We start from the raw sequence: 22,242 nt of genomic DNA, 5'->3' as shown, positions 1-22,242 counted from the left end.
CTGTACTTCTTGGAAGATGTGAATGTTTATATGTGATCTTTATACCATGACTCTATTTCTTCATCAGATTTGTAACCTATGTCCTTTAAATATTTTTGAGTCGTGCTCTTATTTAAGAAAATGCAAAGTGAGCTGTGAGGTGGAAAACTTTTACCATCACAATATTTCTCTAAAGCTTCTTGCAGAAATTTAATACAAGTTTTCTTTTCAGTTTTACTCAAGCTTCCAATGCAAAAAAAAAAAAAAAAGAAAGAAATTCCTCCAGACATGGTGACTAAATATTCTTTTAGCTTCATCTTGCTTCTATGTAGATAAAATTAAAACTTTCCATTTAATGGCATTAAGATGCCATAAAGCTGAGAAATTAATTATTTATAGGAGAGCTCTTTAAATTCAGTACTTCATGTGCTTCTGTTAGCATAACCCCTAAGAGACCTGACACTTTAGGGAATCTTCCTTTTTGTTTGGGGGAAAAAACCCTAAATTTATGGGTGATCGGGAGCAGACTTTGAAATGATTCAAGTTGCCATAGTGACCATTGCTCAGTGGCTGGCCTCTTCCCTTAGTCTTAGGACAGGTATCTAGGCAATGCTTCAGCAGAATGCCATGACCTACATCTCACTCTAGCTTTCCTTCCTTTCTTACCTAACAGATCACTTCGAGGAATTGTGTTTTCTTGGAAGAAGGAGTGGCAAGTGCAAATACAGGGGTGGGGTGCAAACTTTTAATTGAAAATTAATGAGCTGAGTTTTCTAGGTACACAGAGCTCTCGTTAAGCATAAGCTAAGCAGTGGGTGCAAGCCTCAGCATATTGCTGTATTTTGTCCATGTGGCTAAAACCTGCATGATTACAGAAATAATTTGAAAGCCTAGAGCAGGGGTCATTAATTGGTGGGCCCATGGACTAAATTCTACATATGAATGCTTTTGTTTTGTTGGCAGGGGGCTTTTTTGCCTTAAAAAAAAAAAAGTAATCAAAGGAGAATGCCTGTAGGATCTGTAAGGCTAGGGATTCTTATCCACTTTGTTTACTACTCTATCCCCAGCACTTGGAGCCATGCTTGGCACACAGTGAGCTCAATGAGGATGTTCTGAATGAATGAATGGATGGAGCATGTAGAGGGCTTCTGCACTGCTCCACGCTAGGGGGCACCATTCACATACAATACAATGCGAATGGGATGGGGGGCTGCTGTGGAATTGTAAAGTGTGGTGGCCTTGTGCCTTTGCCCTCCCCAATGACACAGCCCTCAGCACTCTCTACAACCTAATTCCTTCATTTTTATCATCAGTTTGGCCCATGATGAGTTTTGAATTTGTATCCCATGGACTAAATATTTAGAGAAGACTTCAGAGCTTAGAAAAATGAATATAAACCAGATAGAAAAATCCTATTTTCCCTATGACTAGTATTCATTGTTAGCAAAATAGTATTATTCATATATATATATATATATTATATAATGTAAATTTACTCCATTCACCTTCTCATACTTCTCCATGTCCTTATGGGAGAAAAGAACAGACGAAGAGAGGGAGGTGACAACATAGTATTTTAACTAGTGTAGATGGGAAAGCTAAAGTACCAGACAAAGTCTCCGCCAACAATGACAGAAGAAGCTGTGGACTCAGGAAATGACGCTTCCACTCACTGCCCAAGCCTTAAAATCTCACCCCTTCTCAGACATTCATTTCACCCTGTTTGAATGAAACCAGCACTCCTATGAGGTAGAGACTTTGGCAGCTATAAACCAATTCTCTCTTGTTTGCCATTTGCTCTCAAGCAGGGAAGTATGTTTGGAAATGACAAGCTAAGGAGAGGGAATGGTAGAACATCAGACAATGCTGTCTTTTTAAATGCAAAGTTCAAAGCACATCCAGACTATAAATGGTTAGAAATCGGAATTATGACTCTGTTGGGGGCTTTTTGTTTGTTTTTACTTTTTTTTTTTTTGTCAGAAGCCTTTGAGGAGAATTAATTAAAAAAAAAAAAAGATTACAAATAGGCACATCCCCAATTTAGTCATGTCATTGTTCAGATTTCTTCTATCATTTTTCTAAATGAACGGATAAATGAATCATAAAACTGAAAACCATTCCTCTAGTAGATAGACTATCTGTGTGTCCATCCTAGAAATTACATTTCTCCAAAACTATTTTCTCTTTTTATGTATGGTTCACAGTTGCTTGTTCTAATTATTAATAATATATATGTTATGTTATTATATGTTAGAACACATTGATCTTCAATTAATTTATACTCAGTAAGTAACAAAATAACCATAAGGTGACAGAGTATGATTTTCCCCAACATACAGATGAGAGAAAGCGGATCACCAAGGTTGTAGAGTCAGAGCTAGTGTTGGGATATTTTCCCTAACTCTAAATTTCACTTTTTTCCTTAATAACTATTTTATGAGTCCTAGTCATTACTCTAAGAATAAAATTTTTGTCAAAAGTGGTTTTATTTGTAATTTTGTCTTCTAAATTGCAAAGGATAGCTGGGATTTCACATCTGTTTAATATTTAACCCCAACTCGAGCTCCTGATTTAGAGTCTGTATGATCTTTTAAAAGGTTTGGACAACTTCTAGGTCATGTAAGTGTTCTCAGCAATCAACAATGTAATGAGTTAAATGCAAACCAATGTGTGGCATGTTGGTTGAAATTCCCTGTACAATGTTGCAAACAGGTTTTAAATTCCAAAGAGAGGCAGTCTAGACAAAACACATTGGGTTTTTTAATTAGTGCAGAACCACTGAAAAATTATTGAACTTTTTTTTCCTCTTTCTATAGTAAGAGAGCATCATGTCCTATCATTGCCTCCTTCTGGTTTGAAAAATGACAAGTATATGAGTGACAAGTCTTCCTTTAGTTCACTTCTTGACTCTTAAATTGAGACTGAGAAAACCAAGTTGCATAACCTGATAGCAGACTTGGAAATCTGGAGCATGGCAGCTACCACTCCTATTTCCTTATTCATATCCAAAAGAGCAAAAGAGCATCCAGATCACTCTATGACGTTAACAGTTCATACTGTAGACTTTCAGGCTATCCTTGTTTTCACAGAATTTTACCTTTTCTAATTTAAGTGATTTGTCAGATGCATAATAGAAAAAGGGGGTTCATTTTTATTTTATTAACAATGTGTCAAATGAATACCATTATAAATCCAAAAACGTCTGGAAAGGAAAGATGTGCTGATTTTGGATTTGGGAATACGGTTAACATGCATAATCCCCCCAAAGTAGTGCAGCTTTTATCAGAGAAAGGAGTCACAAACTATACAGCCTTCTGCTTCTTGCTCCTGGTGCTGGAGAGGGAGTTAGGATGAAGGATTTACACCAGGACTACTGAATCACTCAAAATTCCCTGTGGGCCCATTCATTTTACAAACTGCAGCCGTGCTCTCTGCCTTGTGATGAAAGGAGAAGCTCAGTGGATAAAATACACAATCCCAGGGTAAACTCTGAGGCACCTTAAGCAAAACAACTTCAGGCCTCCAGGCAGGGAAGGTGTGTGCTTTCTATCCCAAGGGGCCCTCCCTGGGTCCCCTGCAGGCCCTGGAGGGACACACTCTGAGGTGTTAATGCAATCTTCCCTCAGGAACTGTTGCTGCTCTTTTTTTTTTTCCCCCAGGCCACCTACTGGTAAGACAGAGGAGAAAAAGGGAAAAAGAAGGAAAGGAAAAGCCAACAAGAAGAGGAAAAGGGAGATAAGATGGCAGAAAGGAGAAAAAGGAAGGGGGAAAAAAAAAGATTCCGTGAATTGCCTGTGGAGGCTCCCATCCAGGGAGCCAATGAATGCCAACTGTGGCAGTGCTTTTTGTGAGGAAGACAGCTGTCCAGAAACTGGATGAACTGAACACCATCCCCTCATTTCACAGAGGCCACAAAACAGCTGTCAGGGCTGCAGCCCGCTGTTGCTATTGGCCTGGCCTCCATCTACTTTGATAGCCAATCCCCACCCGCAGCTGCCCAAACCTCTCCAGGTGCCTCAGTCTCTCTGAGTGTTATTTAGTTTTGAGAGTAGTTTATTAATCTCTAGAGACACCCAACGTTGAGGACAGTGGCGGGGAGAGAGGCGGTAGGGGAATAGAGGAAAAGAAGATTCTGTAAAGTTATGTGTGGTAGATTCCTTCAGGAAAAAAAACACCCTCAGAAGGAGGAAACTGAACTCACCCTTTCTTTTCTAAAACCATGACTCAATCTTGTCATTCTCCCTAAATCCTTGACCCAATGCAATAGACCAAAAGAAACAAAGGAAAATGGTCAAAAATAGTCATCATCTTTGGAACAACTTTTCCTTGACTTTCATTCCACCCCTCATAGGAAACCACCAGATGATATTAAGTTTTAAAATAAAATAGGTCATTCTTTATAAATGGCTTTACAGCAGCTTTTGAAAAAAAAAAAAACACTTATACATCACCTCAGTCAGGAACTCAGTACACGAACACAGCGTATGACAAAATATATTAAGATGCATGCTGGCTCATGCCATTCCGGAGGTAATGGTGTAGTTTGTTCCCACTGAGAGCAAAGGATGCCACGCCTCCTCTCTCAAGAATCAGTAGACACGAATGCCCAGAGGAAATAAAGGAGATATTCTATTCCAACCTCAGTGGAAATGGTGAGGCTAATAGAATTAACTGTAGCATGAAAAATTCATGTCTGATGTGAGGATAAAATACCTGCAATGAGGATGATTGTACAATGAGGTATGTTACCAAGAGAGATTATGAAAATGTTATCAGAGACTGGTTCTCAAGGTAGGGAGGAAGGCTAATAAGATAATCTCTCAAAACCTTTTTAAACCTGTGGTGCCATTAAGATAATGGTTGAGAATAAGTTACTATATAACACACGCACGTAAAACCAGGCAACTGGGCAACGGGCAGAATACAGTGTTCATAAATTATTGTTTTGTTTCCATTTCAATTTCGAAGACCAATTTTTTTGTCAGATTAAGTGAGTCCTTATGCTTTTCTAAGAGGTGGTACACAGCAAAGCATTAGTGTGTCTTCCAAGGACAAAATATATAAGGCATGAAATTCGAGTCTATTTTTATATCCAGTCTCATTTATTAGATGGACACTGGGAGTCTTTTATCAAGATGCAACCACTTAGCCGAATGATTATTTTCAAAATAGATGTATAAACAAATTCCTGAATAGTCATGCTCTGCTTTCTCAGGGGAATTCTCTATCATGTTATAAAGACTCTAAATCTGCCTTCCCAAAATAAAACTGACACACTTTATGACTTTTGCATCAGTAATGAGCTAAATGATACACAAATCTAAGACCTCAAACTCCTCAGAGCAAATATCTCTATTGCTTCCAGATAAATGTTAAATAATACCAACCCACCAACCCACTCAGCAATTTGATATTCACCTTTTATCGAGAGATGTCACATTCTGGCAGACTTCAGTCATAAGTCACAAAATCTATTTCTACGGCCACATAGGCCCATATGACTGGAAACAAATCTCTGACTTTATTTTTCTTCCTGTTAAATGGAGCTAAAAATGTTTTCTCATATTTATCCCATGTTGATGAGTACTACATTCAGGTTTATAAGTAACTTAGCCTTGTTCTAAAAATACTCAATATAAAAAGCCATCTTGACTGAAAAGTTTATTCAGACTTACCTAAGTCAACAAATTCTTTCTAATAAAACTTTCTTTGTCCAAAAAAAAAGAAAAAAGAAAAACCAAAAAGCAAAACAAAGCAAGTTCCTGGCAGACAAGCCAGATATGACTTTTATTATGAATTACCAACCTGTTCTACCTAACTTGATGGAAACTTTGAATGTAGTAGAAAACAGGAAAGATTACCTGGAATTGGAAATATTAGGAACGGGTTCTTTGCCTAAAGAGTAATAATAATAAACCTGAATGTTTGTTCAAACTCAACCCTGAACTGAACCTGATTGGGAGCCCTCCAGAAAGGCATGTTTCTTGCCTTGAAATTACTCACCACCTAACAGTCCCTCCATCTTCCACAATTCTAGGGAGAAATAAAAAGAAAAGCTGCCCAAATATCCCTGACTCTAGAAAATAATTGCTCTTCTAAGAAAGGAGTAGAAAAACTTTTAAAAAACAAAGGAGGAAAACCACTGATGTTTTAATGGATAATGACAAATTAAAGCCTTGACAAAATTTAATGCCTGCCAATACTTTTGGTATTAATCTGCATCCTCTTTAAAAAATAGTTTAAATCATCCTACATAGAAATGTTTCCCTACCATCCTGGGACCTCAAATCTATGTAATTCTCAAAAGAGTTACAAAGATCGTCTCCTTATGTGAAAGAATGATTCTTCTAGAAGGAGTTAGCAGGAACTGAGGGTGGGTTGGTGGAAAGGGAAGTGGCAAAGCATAAAGATGGAAGTTAAGGCTGCATTTAGAAGAGTGGATGTAATAAGGATTTTGGAGGGCAGTTCAATAATAAACAGCATTTGGTTGCCTCAATTACAATAGATTCTAAATTTTAGAAAAGTAGAGAAACAACTCAAAGCAATAGAGATATTTGCTCTGAGGAGCTGTCGGTCTTAGATTTCTGTATCATTTAGCTCATAACTGATGCAAAAATTATAAAGTGTATTGGTTTCATTTTGAGAAGGCAGATTTAGAGTCTTTAAGAATGCAGAGGTTAGTTCAATGAAAGGATATGAAATTGGACGTCAGTAGGCAAAATATTTTTCTTTTCTATATGTAGCCCCAGTGAAAGGATATGGGATATGTGAGAAAAGGAATAGGAAAAGGCCAAAAGACATCTGCTTACATTATAAAATCAGCTCAAAATCACTCAAAGCATTAGCCAGTATAAGTCATTTATTCAGTTAGCCATCCACTTACAACAAACACTAATTGAAACCTACTAAGAGCCAGTCATTGTGTTGGGTATTGAAATGATCCCTGGTCTCAAAAAAAAATTTAGAGTCCAGGAGAGGGAAACAGACATAAAAACTCAGAAAGGCAACATGCTGTTAAAGGTGCTATAATAGAATTGCAGCACACAATATGGTATAAAGAAAGAATCTGCCAATTTTGTATGGAGTAACAATCAAGAAAGAGTTAATGAAGAAAATTCACAGGCCCAACCAAATATAGTACTGCAAAGTCAAATTCATTAATGTGTCATTTGATAATGGAACACGTTTAAAGCAAAGGTTTTGTATACATCCGTGTTTATAACATTTTATCATAAATCTCCTTAGAGGAACTTACATAGTATTTTTTGACCTTAGAACATAAGTTATTTATGAATGGATAACCTTCTCTGGATAAAGTTGTCACAGATAAACAAAATGACAGATGCTTGTTTCAAGTTTTGTTTTTGACAGACTCTGTGAGTAACAGCAAGGAACAGAGACCTGGGTACCTTTCTTTCCTGCTGAATTGACAGAAAATTAGTAGATACAAGTTCAATCAGTATCAGCATCTGAATGTTATGGGCATGGAAACGAGGAAGCAGTTCCTGGCAATGCTGTTTGCTTCTAGTTAAAGACTACATCAGCAGTAACGATAGCAGCAGATCAAGTTCTAGTTCTCCACAAGCACATTTGTATAATTTTGAGCCATTCTTTTCATTTTTGGATTGTCCAGGTACCTCACCAAGGCATGCTCATAAACCACATTGAGAATCAAAATTGGTGACTAGATAATATTGTAGTCTTTGGAACATTTATGCTGCCATGAGGGAAAAGGTGGGCCTACTAACTCAGAATGACTTTAATTCAAATTTCCATTCTTCCAGTACTCCTCAGTCTATACCTCAGGCAGGCGTCCTCAAACTATGGCCCACGGGCCACATGCCGGTGTTTTTGCCCATTTGTTTTTTCACTTCAAAATAAGATATGTGCAGTGTGCAAAGGAATTTGTTCATAGTTTTTTTTAAACGATAGTCCAGCCCTCTAACAGTCTAAGGGACAGTGAACTGGCCCCCTGTTTAAAAAGTTTGAGGATCTCTGCCTCAGGGTATCCCTCTTGCTTCTTTAATTGTGATGCTTATTACCATTGTCCTCTCCTGATGGCATCACCTCACAAATGCATAGGAAGCTGGGTTAGAAATGTTGAGGATGGTTACTTGTTGGGGAACTGTATGGACCATCTTAAGAAAGATGTAGAAGTCATGATTTTATGAAAACAGAAAAAATTTATAAAACACAGAGCCTGTAGTGTATGTGCACAATAAACATTCTTATTTCCGTATTTAGAGTATATATTCCTGCTGGGAAACAGTTAAATCCTGAGACTTATAAAAAACTTTGTATTATGGAAAAATTCAAACCGTACAAAAGCAGTGGGAAGTATATAGAGAGCCACTCAGCTTCAACAAATATTAGCTCATAACCAATCTTGTGTCATCACTACTAACCCCATATGCTTCCCCACTTCCCATGTAATTTTAAAGGAAGTTCCAGTGAAGTTTTTGATTTTCCCAAACATCTATAATTTTTTTGGTCTACAGAAAGCATCATATCAATTAGCTAGCTAATTGATTTATTCCCTTATATCTACCTTTTTGCTCACTCTCTGGCAGTCATTTGTCAAGCTGCTAAGAAATAAATAGAAAATAGAAATTCCTTTCCATCATTTCTGAGCTAGAGACCAATCTTTCGTCTGAGTACTTTCATGCTACAGTGATAGGTGTTTTTTAAAAAGGCACAGACAGATAATAAAACTGTAACATTTTTCATAAATTATTGAACCACAGACATTTTCTTTTTCCCCCCATTCATTTTTAATGGTATGCAGTACACATGCTGACTCAGATAAGATTTCTTTTTAAATTATGAGGTGGTCTCAGTTTACTCATTTACACCCACCCTGAAGGTATGACATGAAACTGCCAACTAGGTCAGAAGACTTTGACAAGTCTGATAAAACAGAAGCAGATGATAAGAATCCACAGAAGTTATCAATATCAAGCTACTGTGTTTCTTAACGTGAAATTTCTCATAGCAAAACTTCATTGATACAAGAAAGCCATGTAATTTACCATAAAACAAATATCCTATCAACATAAAACTTAACTTTTTAATGAGACCCATACTAATAGGCCTGTGTGCCTTATTCTCCAAAGTCATTCCCTTCCTTGAGTCATTGAACTTTTCCCACAGGTAATAAATAACCTCTTCTGTTAGAGATCTGGCATCTTCTCAGCTACTTACCACTCAAGAAGAACTGAGCCCAAAGAACAATGAATGGATGTTATGGAGGTTTTCATGGAAAATGTTATACCCTTCCCCATATCACCAATCATTAAGGGAGAAGTGGAGGGTGGGAGGGGAGAAGTGTGTGCATGTATGTGATTCTCTGCCTTTTCTCCAACAGAAGGTGTAAAAGTTTACCTGATGCTATAGTAGTATAGCACGCTTGCATATGCATGTACATTAAATTTTTTAGGTGTGCTTTGCTATATTGAAAAAATTCAAATAATAAATCTCAATACATGGAAATGACTTTCTTTCCATACAATATATAAAAATGTCAGGACAATCTGCTTTCTATGATCAGACACCAAAGAACTAAGCATTGAGTGATATCCAACTTTATGAGACACATAAAAATGAAATAAAAATGGGTAAGAAAATAAGCATTTAAAGAGATAAACACTGTCAAACAGAAATGATTACAAAGTTTGTAACAATCTGCATTTTTCATTGTTTTCTGTTTACCTAGCTTTCCCTACTATGAATTTCTTTTTCTCATTTCCCTTCTTTTAATAATGTATGTTCCCATAATCACTGACATTAAAGTATATGAAACAAGACTCAGTTTATATTTATTGAAAGAAATATAAGTAAGTGGAAAATGCAAAAAAAAAATACTATATCCTTGAATGTTTCATCTAGCTACTTGCATTTAATAGCTCTGAAAAATTGAGCTCCTTCACAGGGGTACTGTCTGTTTACCTTGTACCATATGAAACCACCGCATTCAACCTCTTCTAACTACAAAAACAGCAGTTTCATAAGTTTTAACTATTTGCTGTCTCAAATTACAAAAGGTCTACAGATTGCCATCGGACTTGAGCTATGTATGGTTATGTCTTGGTAAAATGCACAGAGAAAAATGGAAGTATGCCCTTGACATTGTTATTTAAAATTGTATTTTTAAAAATTGTATCATATCAATAATGAAAAACCAATTAACACGATGTTTAGTCTGGCCCGTCAATGACTTCGCAATCACAATAGGCCTGACATAGTCCCTGGAAGAAATTACATACCCTACCAATCCGTGTGTATGAAAGGCACAATAGTGTCTTCAAAAGGACTGTATCATTTTGTTAGAATATAGAATGTCAATATCCATAAAATCTAGTAAAAACCTTGGCTGGAAAAGCTTTTGTAGCCAATATTTTGTTTTGTTATTAACAAATAAGATGTGCTTATACTATAGCATGGGGGGGGGGAGGAGCAATTTAACATTTTAGAGATAGAAAAGTGACTTGAAATGGAGACTGACTCAACTACAGTTATATCAGGTATGGCACTCAATTCAGCAGAAAAGGACTTCTGTTATAATCTAAAAGTTTGATATTTTACTTATATCTATAAAAAGTTGGAAAGGTGAATCAAAATTTTTAGAGTTCTCATTTCTTCTCTGAGTGAATTGTAGATCCTTGCTACTCCTAAAGCTATTGTTATTCAGGGAATCTTTTGTGAGACTTGGTTTCTAAGTTGCCTGTTTAATTCGAGGGTTAGGTTAGTCTGTCCCCATTACAGATAAAATTAAATAAACTTCACAAAGCATATTAAACAAATTCTTTCGATACAAAGGCACTACTTTAACTACTTCTGTAGCCCACCTTAATTACATTTATCAAAACAAAATAAAGTAATAGTAAAGAAATATGGATTATATCACAGGCAGCCAAGAAAGCACTCAATTACCTTCTCACATAATCTTCCTTTTATAGTAATGATATTAACATGGACAGCACCAACAAGTAATGATTGCTGAGAACTTATTATATACCAATTACTTTTCTAAATGCTTTAATAGTATTGAGTCCTCTAATCCTTTATAACAATCTTATGGCCTAAATACCATCATTAGGCCCATTTTATAAAAGATAAAAACAAGACTCAGGGAAGGGTTAATCATATTGCAAAAGGTGAATCATAGAATTCTAATGCTGAAAATGCCCATGAAGCAATCAAATGGTTTATCCCTCAATTTGTATGGCAGACTAAAAAGTTCTACTCCCTCCCTACAAAAGATATTGAGTTCTAATTCCTGAAACCCATAAATGTTACCTTATTTGAAAATAGGGTCTTTGCAGATGTGATTACGTTAAATATCTTGAGATGGGGAGATTATCCTGGATTATTTGGAGGTCCCTAAATGCCATCTCATGAGTCCTTATAAAATGGAGGGAGAGGTATATTTCAATCTCTCTCGCGCGTGCTCTCTCTCTCTCTCTCTCTCTCTCTCTCTCACACACACACACACACACACACACAAGACAGCAATGAGAAGATGGAGCAGAATGAGATTTGAAATACTGGTTTTGAAAATTTAGGTGATGAGGTGAGATGGTCACAAGCCAAGGAATACCAACAGCCACCAGAAGCTGAAAAAGGCCAGCGACACATTCTATGCTACAGCCTCTGGAGGGAGCATGACCCTACAGACACCTTGATTTTGGCCCAGTGATACTGAATTCAGACTCTGGCCCCCAAGAACTGGGAAAGAATACATTTTTATTGTTTCAAACCAACAAGGTTGCGGGAATCTGTTACAGCAACCACAGGAAACTAATACCGGGCAGCAATTAGAAGAATATTTAAACTGTTGGACAAGAGATAAATGTTCCTATTTGTAAAAACTCTAAAAAAGAGAGTTTAGATTTTTCCCTTAGTAATGCGCTACATTTAACCATTACACTCTTGGGAAATATCCCTTCTAATTAATAAATCATTTATTTCCTTTTGCCCTGCCTTCTTCAGAAACAGACATCAGCTTTATTTTTTTGTCCCTTATGATAGGTCTCCATATTCCAAGTGATTTCATATCACAGTTACATTTCATAGGCTGAATGATGCTCATTCTATTAGAGGACCAATTTCTGGTGTTACTATCATCTTTCTAGTTTTCCTCTAATATCTCATTATAGTTGTGAAATTCAGAAATGGTCCCAGGATTCAAATAAGCTAGATTTTTTTCCCCCAAAGATCTAAGTATAATATAATGGAGAGACTAAGATGCATACTGAATGAGGTGGGTGTGGTTATGTAATTTTTGAAATATTGGATCTTTAAATTAAAAATACTTAGATTAATTCAGACAAAATCCCTCTAACATTAGCACTCATTACATATTCCAGGTGTATTCTTAGCAAGCTCATGAAGTTGCTTTTAGTCATCCAAACAGCCTATCAAGAAATTGTTAAATAATATCATCTATGACTTCTATATTTAGAATTTAACCTATATGGTTATATAATGTATTAGAATAACAAATATTTCTTAACTGAACATAAACAAGACTTTTGCATAACAACAAATAAGGGGACACCATGACCTCTAGTCTACTTATGACAATTATAAAATGACAAATACACTCACTCTCTCTGACCTCTGGCAGATTTTATACCAACCTGACTGATTACTCTGAAAGAGTAACTAGATTACTCCATCACAGGTTGGCCAACAGAGGTGAGTATGTCCACCCCAACCCATTTCTCTAAGTGAACATGAAAGTAGAGTTCAGCAATCAGAACGTGTTCTACTCAAGCCAGTTGATGTTGTCATAATTAACAGTGACAGAAACAAGAGCTCTGGGAGCCCATCGTAGAAAGCCTATATTTTCAATTGCCTGTAAAACTTTTCAACACATCGTCATCAAAAAGATTTCACCCTTTCTACTTTGTGTGCACCATTTTAGGCTAGGGTTTCTCAAACTAAGCACTGTTGATATTTGGGGCTGGATAATTCTTTGCTGGGGGAGGCTGTCCTGTACACTATAGAATGTCTAGCACTGTCCCTGGTCTATATTCACTAGATGCCAGGAGCACCACCCCACCTCACCCCACACCCAGACACAACAATCAAAAATATCTCCAATAGTGTCAAATGTCCCCTGGGGAACAAAATTACCCCCCAATTGAAAACCACTGTTTTAGAGCACTCACTAATACTAAGTAGTATAACAAAAAATTAGCTAAAAGGGGATAAGACAAAAAAAAAAAGCATGGAACCAAGGTCTCTTTTACATTGGTCTTGCTTTAAAAAAAATAATAAAGTCATCAGGTACACCAACAAGGGCCCCTTTTAACAGACAGACTTTGTTTTTGAGAGTAATTAAGAGTTTATTTTTGATCGACCAATTTTGAAACTGATCTCTAGGCCAGAGGACAGCTTGTTCCATGTTCCTTATCTCTTCAACAGCTCTCACCTTGGGTTTCTGGAAATGAAAATTTTAAAGCCAATCCTTGATTTACATGGATTACCCTGAAACTCAGGGCAGCTGTGCACACACAGCAGTTCTATTCATATATGTATCTAGAGCGACACTCTTGCATTAGACATGACCAGTTTCACTAATTTAAGTGGCCAATAAGCACATTTTTAATTCCCTGCATGATTTAGGAGTGGAGGTAAAGAGAAAAGGACTTAGGAAAAGGCAAGCTCAGAAACTTTTGCCCCGTCTTCACCCCCAAAATAGATCTCTACTCTTTCAACAGCAGATAAAACTAAGTGATATTGGTCATGGGGTTCCCAGTTGTGATAAGATATCATGAACTTTCATAGAAATAGAAACTTGGGAAACAGATTTTCAGTCTTTTATATTCAAAATAATGTAAAAACTATGTAAGCACACAATTTAAAAAAAAAAATCTATCAATAGAATGGATTTTTGCTCACTAGAACTCAATGAAGTTTCTACTTGTACTGTGATTTATCTTCAAATCATGTAAATACTTGATATTTTTAATAATACCCGGGGCTACAAAATATTCTCTAGATGTCTATTCTATTTATTTTAGGGTCAAAAAATTACAACCCTGATTTCAGATCTAAATGATCTAACAACCCCTAACAATAGCCTGTTACAGCCTTCCTCCTGTTGCCAAGTGAGGGCAAAGCTTAACGGCTGGCTTTCCTTTCTGATACACTCAGCCAGCAATTCATTGCTGCCCATCCACAAAGATAATGCCTGTGCAGACACATATGGGCATGTGTTTATTATTACTTTTAATCAGACATCATCATACAGGCAAAGATGTAACCTTCCTATTCCTGGCATAGCAACCACTCCCATCTAAAGCAAAGGACGCAAGCCCTGCCCCAAATCCTGTACCAGCAAGTCAAGGGTTTCTGCTGAGGATCTTCTCCACAGTCAAGCAAAACTGACTTCCTGAGCAGTTGTGTGAACTGAACATAGATGGGGCCAGCTCCTTCTGTCAGAGATATGCATTCTTGCCTCTCCTTCTGATGAAGTGTTTTGTTCTTTTGACTGAGAGAGTTTCAGTGGATGAGGAAAGCTACCCTTGAACTGTCATCTCTTAAGTGGAAGCTGACAATGCTAATAGTTCAAGCACAGGTTGATTGATGAGACTGTCCCAGCCTAAGAGGCTGGAAATCTTTGTCATTGCAAGGATCAGGCAAGCAGTTTCACCTGCCCAAACTCTGGTATCCCTCCTCCTCCTCCCACCCTGGCTAGAAAGGGAGTGAGTAGCACTGCTGCTACTGCAAATAGAAGTTTCATGAGCTTTGAGTTTTGTTGAATTTGCAGATCCAAAGACTTTGACTTGCAAATTGGGAGATTCCTCCACCAGTTCCTCTTAGTGAATAATGTAGTATACAGAAGAACGCAGGGGTGAATCCAGGTTTTATGAGGCCTAAAGCTTCTGTAATTTGAGGAGCCCTCTTTAAGAAAAAGAATACGTAGTTATAAATGTAAACATTAGGTATAAAATTGTATAATTATTCAGAATGTGAAAAGAAATCATGACAAATTACAAATTTTAAGAAGTATCCAAACATCGCAAAATCCAGAAAAATAACACTGTATATTCTTCTTCATAATACAATAATAGTGTCATATAATTTTCTAGAGAAACAATAAAAAGATGATAGTTCCTGCAAATCTACAAATAGGAATAAAATTTCTTCTTACTCTTGGTCATTTAGAAGATTTTCTTTCAGCTTTACAACCCATTAAAGGCAATGCAAGATTTTAGAATGGATGTCAAATTTTCTTTCATATGAGAGTCATAAGTCTAGATTTTCCAATGATGAGATTCTGATTTAATCATTTCTATCATATTTCTCCTCCACACCCACATTTCCTGGTCTTCTGATTCTGTACCTTCCTGTCACTTACCAGGCAATTTGTCATGAAAGGCAGTATTCCTAGAAGCATCACTATGCCAGGATGGTTAGCATTGTGTTAGCTGCGCATAGTGATTCTAAATCCCATATATACCATTAAGTCTAAACTAAATGCCTTTCTACTATCTCCTGGTCTCCCACAACACTGAACACAAAAAGTATGAAGAAGCAAAAGTCAGGATGAAAAGAGACAGATGTTTCAATCAATTGTGTTTTAAAAAACTCACTTTTGTGAATTTTGCAAAAATGTATGACATAGGTGAACATATCACAGTGAAAGACCTGAACATTAGCTTTGTTATCATTGCAACTCTGCATTAGGGAAGATGGCAAAGGCGGTACACCCTGTCCAAACACTCACATCCCTCTGTTATTTGTTGCCATACTTACCAAGTCCTTCTACCATAAAGTGACTGGCAAGAAAGGTAGTTATATAGATTCTACAAGGAAAATTTTTAATACTAGAATGATTATATTGTCAAAGGAAGACACTATGAGGACCTAAGCGGTCATCAAACACGCAGGATCTTGGGGAAAGCAAAGACATATAAAGAACAGTTGGAGAAATAAGTACACAAAGACAACTCAATTGTGTACATATTGATTTAACTACAGATAGTAATAGAGCATTAAATATGAAATGTATGATTTCTACACAAAAGTGTAGTTTTATTAACCTCAAACTTGAAGCAGTATAATTAATCAAAGTATGCACCTAAACTATCGACACAGTTTTGCCATCTTAACAATAGCATGGTTAACGATAGCCATCTTAACAATGCCAACAGCGAAGAAGCCTGGAGAGCAAGTGGCAATGAAGTTGAGAAAGGAAGTTTCCACAGCTTGTTGAGAATTGAGTAGTTTTCCTTGCAAGAAGTGGTCCAAAGCCCGGAAGAAGTGGTAGTCAGTTGGTGCAAGGTCTGGTGAACACGGTAGATGACAGAGAGTTGCCAAGTCCAGCTTCTGCAGTCTGAGCAGGGTTATGTGACATGTGGTCAAGCGTTGTCTTGCAAGAGGATTAGCCTATCTCTATTGACCAATCTCAGCTGCTTCATTGCAAGCATCCTCATCATTTTGTCTAGCTGGTTGCATTACACATCTGCTGTAATTGACCAGTTTTCATGAAGCTGTAGTGGATAATACCAGCGCTGGACTACCAAAAGATACCATTAGCTTTTTTTGATGAATATTCTGTTTTGGACTGTGTTTTGACACTTCATATTTATCCAACCAATTTGCCGAATGCTTGCGATTGTCAAAAAGAATCTGTTCTTCATCACATGTAACAATACGGTGTAGAAATCATTTGCCTTTATATCATGACAGCAAAAAAATATCGAGACTATTTCTCTGTTGATGCTCATTTAATGCATGCCGAACCCATCTATCCAGCTTCTTTATTTTGGGGGGCCATGATATTTATACCCATTGAAATTCCCATTAATGATATGTTAAAATTGCTCTTGTAACATGTCCTCACCAGGACTTTTTCTTTAAAACAAAAGATAATTATAATCTTTACCTTGCTGATTTGTTTCAAATGGTCCAATATTGTTGGAACAGTAACATCAAACCTTGTTGCTAATTCATGTCTGGGTTGAGATGGATTTGCTTCTATTATAGCTTTCAGCTCATTATTATCCACCTTGGTCTGAGGTTGCCAATGTGGCTCATTTTCAAGATGAAAATCACCAGAATGAAACTTTTCAAACCACTGACATACTATGTGTTCATTAGCCACATCCTTCCCAAACACTTCCTTGATGTTTCGAGCTGTCTGTGCCACATTGGTTCCACGATGGAACTCATATTCAAAAATAACACAAATTTTATACTTATCCATGGTTTCACAGAAAATGCTCTAAAAAATTTAAAAGATAATCACAAGCCAGAATGTATATTTGCAAGACTGAGGGTGTACCTTCACAATAAAAATAAAACAAGAAGGCCAGGAGCGGTGGCTCACGCCTGTAATCCTAGCTCTCTGGGAGGCTGAGGTGGGTGGATCGTTTGAGCTCAGGAGTTCGAAACCAACCTGAGCAAGAGCGAGACCCCGTCTCTACTATAAATAGAAAGAAATTAATTGGCCAACTAATATATATAGAAAAAATTAGCCGACATGGTGGTGCATGCCTGTAGTCCCAGCTACTCAGGAGGCTGAGGCAGGAGGATTGCTTGAGCCCAGGAGTTTGATGTTGCTGTGAGCCAGGCTGACGCCACGGCACTCACTCTAGCCTGGGCAACAAAGTGAGACTCTGTCTCTAAATAAATAAATAAATAAATAAATAAAACAAGAAGTGTCAAAGTGATGCCAGAGATATCAATTGTCAAACTTATTAAAGAAATCAGACATTTCATACTTAATAACCTAATAAATATCCTGGTTGGTCCAGCCACTATATACAGTGTTATAGATATGAAATCTGGACTTTGCCCTTTGAGGGGTCTTCATCTTGAAATCAAATTCACACATGAGAAAAGAAATATATTCTTACATAAAAATGCATGAAATCAGGAAAAATGCTATAAAAGATTGTGAATATTTAACTGATCTTCTTTTTGAGGAAGGTTAATTATAGCACATAATAGAGGAAACAACAAAGGAATATCTATAGATTTAAATATACCACAATTAAGTACAACACTACATAGAAATTATTATCAACCAAATAGAAAGGCAAAAAATAAGCTGGGAAAAATGTCCAATATATTTCTTACAAATAGAAGGTAAATATAATATCTATATAAAGAACTATTTAAATTAGTCAAGAAATGATCAATCAATCCAATAGAAAAATAGGCAAGAGACATGAATAGATAATTCACCAAAGACAGATGATGACCAAAACAAATATACGAATACATATTTAAAACAAATAGTAATTGAAAATATAAACTAAACCAATGAGGTATTATTTTTCACTTATACAATTATAACTATCTTTTGTTTTAAAGACAAATTAGTCCCTGTGAGGACATGTTATAAGAGCAATTTTAACATATCATTAATGGGAATGTCAATTGGTATAAATATCATGCCCCCCCAAAATAACCAGGTCAAAAGTATTAATATATATGAACAAATACTTCTACTTTAAAAATTATCCTAAGAAATAATTAGAGATGTAAAAAAATGTAAGCGGAATGCTATTCATAGTAGCATTATTTCTAGTGGCAAAATAACACATAAAAACTACATGTCCAATAATTGGGAATAATAAGGTAAATTATAGTCCATATATGTGAGGAAATAATTTGCAGTCATGGATTTATTGAAGAATATTTAATGTCACAAAACTATACCTAAGGTATAATAAATATATAAATATAAATAAAGATATTTTAAAATAAATAGGACATAAGAATATATACATATTGTTACACCATAAGGTTCATCACAGTATGCTTACAATAATGGGAAAACATAGGGAAAAACACGAATGTGCAAAAATAAATAATTTCTAATCCATCATAAGATTAGATATTGTGAAGCTACACCAGGGATTATAGGTTACTTGCCCAATATCCATCCTACCTTATCAATATATATTATATTGTTCTTCCTTAACAATATAACCCCAATTCTATTGGAAGCTACTTCCCAGATAAAATACTACATTTACCAATTTTCTATTACAATTAGGTGATCAAGAAACTATATTCTGGTCAATGAGACATAAGCAGTATTTATTTAATGGAACAGAACTTCTGAGAATATTCCATTAAAGGACAGATAACTGATAGATTTTCTTTTTTTTTTTTATTCTTCTATTTATGTTTCTGATCTCAGACCCTGTGACAACCTTGAGGATGGAAACCATGTGCTAAGCATGGTAGACCAGGAATACAAAAATGTCCTGGGTCTCTAATAACCATAGAAATGCCAAACATGCATTGGAAGAGTTTTCTGGACGTTTTTAATGTGAGGTAGATAAAAAATTCAATCTCTCTCTCTGTCTCTCTGTCTCTCTGTCTCTCTGTCTCTCTCTCTCATTTAAATCCCTGATTTGCGTTTTCTGTTATAAGCATCCAAACTTCAACTCAACACATAGTTATTTTAAAAATCTTTTGGTGATATTGGCAAAATAGGTTAATTCAACCAAATCCTCCCACTGATAATGAATAGAAAATTTAGACAAAATAATTTTGAAAAGATTACTTGAAGCTATCAGAAATAAGGAGGCAGGAGAAAATTATAAAGTAAATATTTAGGAAAAAAGGATCTAGAAAGATAAGCCTAGTATTTGGAGCCCCTTAAATTGTATTTGTAGATTCTGGAAGTGCAACCAAGAGGTTAAGAACCTAAGTGGAGCTTTTGAATAACTTTTAGGATAGAGGGACAAAATTTAAAATCTAAGATTCCAATGCTTTATATTAGGACCCCAAAAAGCTATACTATAAGAGCAAGGACAAATCAGTAATATATCAACCCCCAAAGGGAAAAGGGAATGAAGATAACATTTCTAATAGTCTCAAACCCTGAATTTAGATTAAGTTTACCCCAGATTGTTTGTGCCCCAGCCACTTAAACAGATTTATCTTAGCTTACAAATTTTTTCTATAATTGTTTATATACAATACCTTGTGCTCAACCAAAAATAAGTAGACACCACAAAACAGAGACAAAAAAACCTGTGATGAGAGAGAGAGAGAGAAAAGGCAGAAGGGGGGAAGAGAGAAAGAGAGAAAATAGTTAATAGAAACAAAGCAATCAAATATCTAGATAATAAAGTTATCAAAAATAACTGTTGAATCAAATAACTAGACAACAGACTTATTGAAAACTATACTAAATATGTGCAATGAAATAAACTTCAAGATTGGAAATATTTTTTTTAAAAACCCACTAGAAATTGTAAAAGAAGTGAATCACATCAAAATTCCAAAAGGCAAAAATATTATTATCAAAATTAAGAATTCAATGGATAAATTTAAGAACAGATAAGTTACAGCAGTGTAATAATACATATACATATTAGTTTTTGCCCCAAATCCCTGGCTGCTAAAACCCTTGTAATTTCCTGAGCAATAGGAGTCCTAGGAGAATCTTTTCTTCTAATGTTTGGTCTTTGCCTCATTCCTACACAAGAAGAGCTCCTAATACCCTTGTAGACAGGGGTGCTGAGAGAATCTTTTGTTCTAACATTTGGTCTTTGACCCTAGGTTCCTGACACAGAGTTCCTAAATGGCTTGGAATTTCCTGGGTGATACGAGCATCTTTTGTTCTAATGGAGCAACTGTTGGTGGGCTTTTGGATGGCCTCAGGAATGGCAGCTGGTTGCCACAGGAGACAACCACTTTGAGAGTTGAAAGTTTCAGTCCCACCCCCAAACCTCCAGGGAGAAAAGAGGGTCTGAAGGTTAAGCTGATCACCAATGGCCAAAGATATAAGCAATCATGCCTACATAATGAACCCTTCATAAAAAATTTAAAAGGACTGGGTTTAGATAAGCTTCCAGATAGCTGAACATATGGAAGTTCCTAGAAGGGTGGGGCACCAGAAAGGGTACAAAGTTCCACAGCCCTTCCCACATGCCTTGCCCTATGCATCTCTTCCATTGGGATCTTCATCTGTATCCTTTGCAATATCTCTACAATAAGCCAGTAAAGGTAAATGAAGTGATTCCCTGAGGAAGGGATCATGGGAACCCCCAATTTACAGGCAGTTGTGAGATGCTTAGGTCACAACCTACTATTGCAACTGGCATCTGCACTGGAGGAGGTCTTGAGGGACTGAGTCCTCAACCTGCGGGATATGGCACTATCTCCAGGTAGATAGTGTCAGAATTGAATTGAGGACAGCCAGCTAGTGTCTGCTGGAGAATCTGATGCAGATTTGTTGCTGGTGGTGAGAAATCCTCACACATTTTGGTGACCAGAGGCCACAGAATTATGTTGTGTTAAGTGGTATGTGAAAGTTAAAAACAAAATAAAAAAGTTTTGTTCTTCCTATATACCAGAGCAGTTGAAGAGAGAATTAGTGAATTGGAAGACAACTGAGTAGGAGAAGAATGTTCAAAATAAAGCACATATTTTTAAAAACATGAAAAATAAAAAGAGTAAGAGACTTGGAAAAGACATTAAGAAGGCCTAGCATATCTCCTAGACTCCAAGAATAACGAGAAAAATAAATAGCTAATAACATTCCAAAACTAAAGTAAATATCATAGCTTATGAACTCAAGCAGCATATTTCAAAAGGAAACTAACAAATCTGTTTCTACCCAAGATAGAGAAAGAAGACCCAGATTTTTCATTGCAGAATAAACAAATAGAAAGCCAAACAAAACATATGAACATTGATTTTCAGATATTGAATAACAGACAATGTAAGGCTATATAGAGAAAATAAACAAACAAGGTAAGCCCCACACATGTACTAGTTTGTGTTCAGAGGCAATTTCAAAGCCATAGTATACAAAGGAGGAAAAATAGAGCCTGATCTCACTAAGTAGAAGAGACAGAATGTAATGTGGTTTTTCTTTGTTTTCCCTACGTTTCATTTAGGATCTTCTCAATGACAGCTTTTCATCATTTTTCTTTATGTTGCTTGGAGTTTGCTGAACTTTTTACATCTCAGGGGTAATATCTTTCATCTGTTTTGGAAAATTCTTGCCTATTATCTCTTCAATTGTTGTTTAAGTCTAATACTCTTTCTGCTTTCTTTCTGAGACTCCACTTATATATACAGTCATGCATCACTTAATGAAGCAGATATGTTTTGAGAAATGCATTGTTAGGTGTTTTCACTGTTGTGTGAACATATAGAGCATACTTACAAAAACCTAGATGATATATTCTACTGCACACCTAGGCTATACGGGCTAACCTAATGCTCCTAAGCTATGGTACTGAACACTGTAGGCCATTATAACACAATTTATTTGCG

The sequence above is a fragment of the Microcebus murinus genome, chromosome 6, assembly GCF_040939455.1.
Source record: "Microcebus murinus isolate Inina chromosome 6, M.murinus_Inina_mat1.0, whole genome shotgun sequence".
NCBI classification, from domain to species: Eukaryota; Metazoa; Chordata; class Mammalia; order Primates; family Cheirogaleidae; genus Microcebus; species Microcebus murinus.
Note: the sequence above shows the minus strand (reverse complement) of the source record.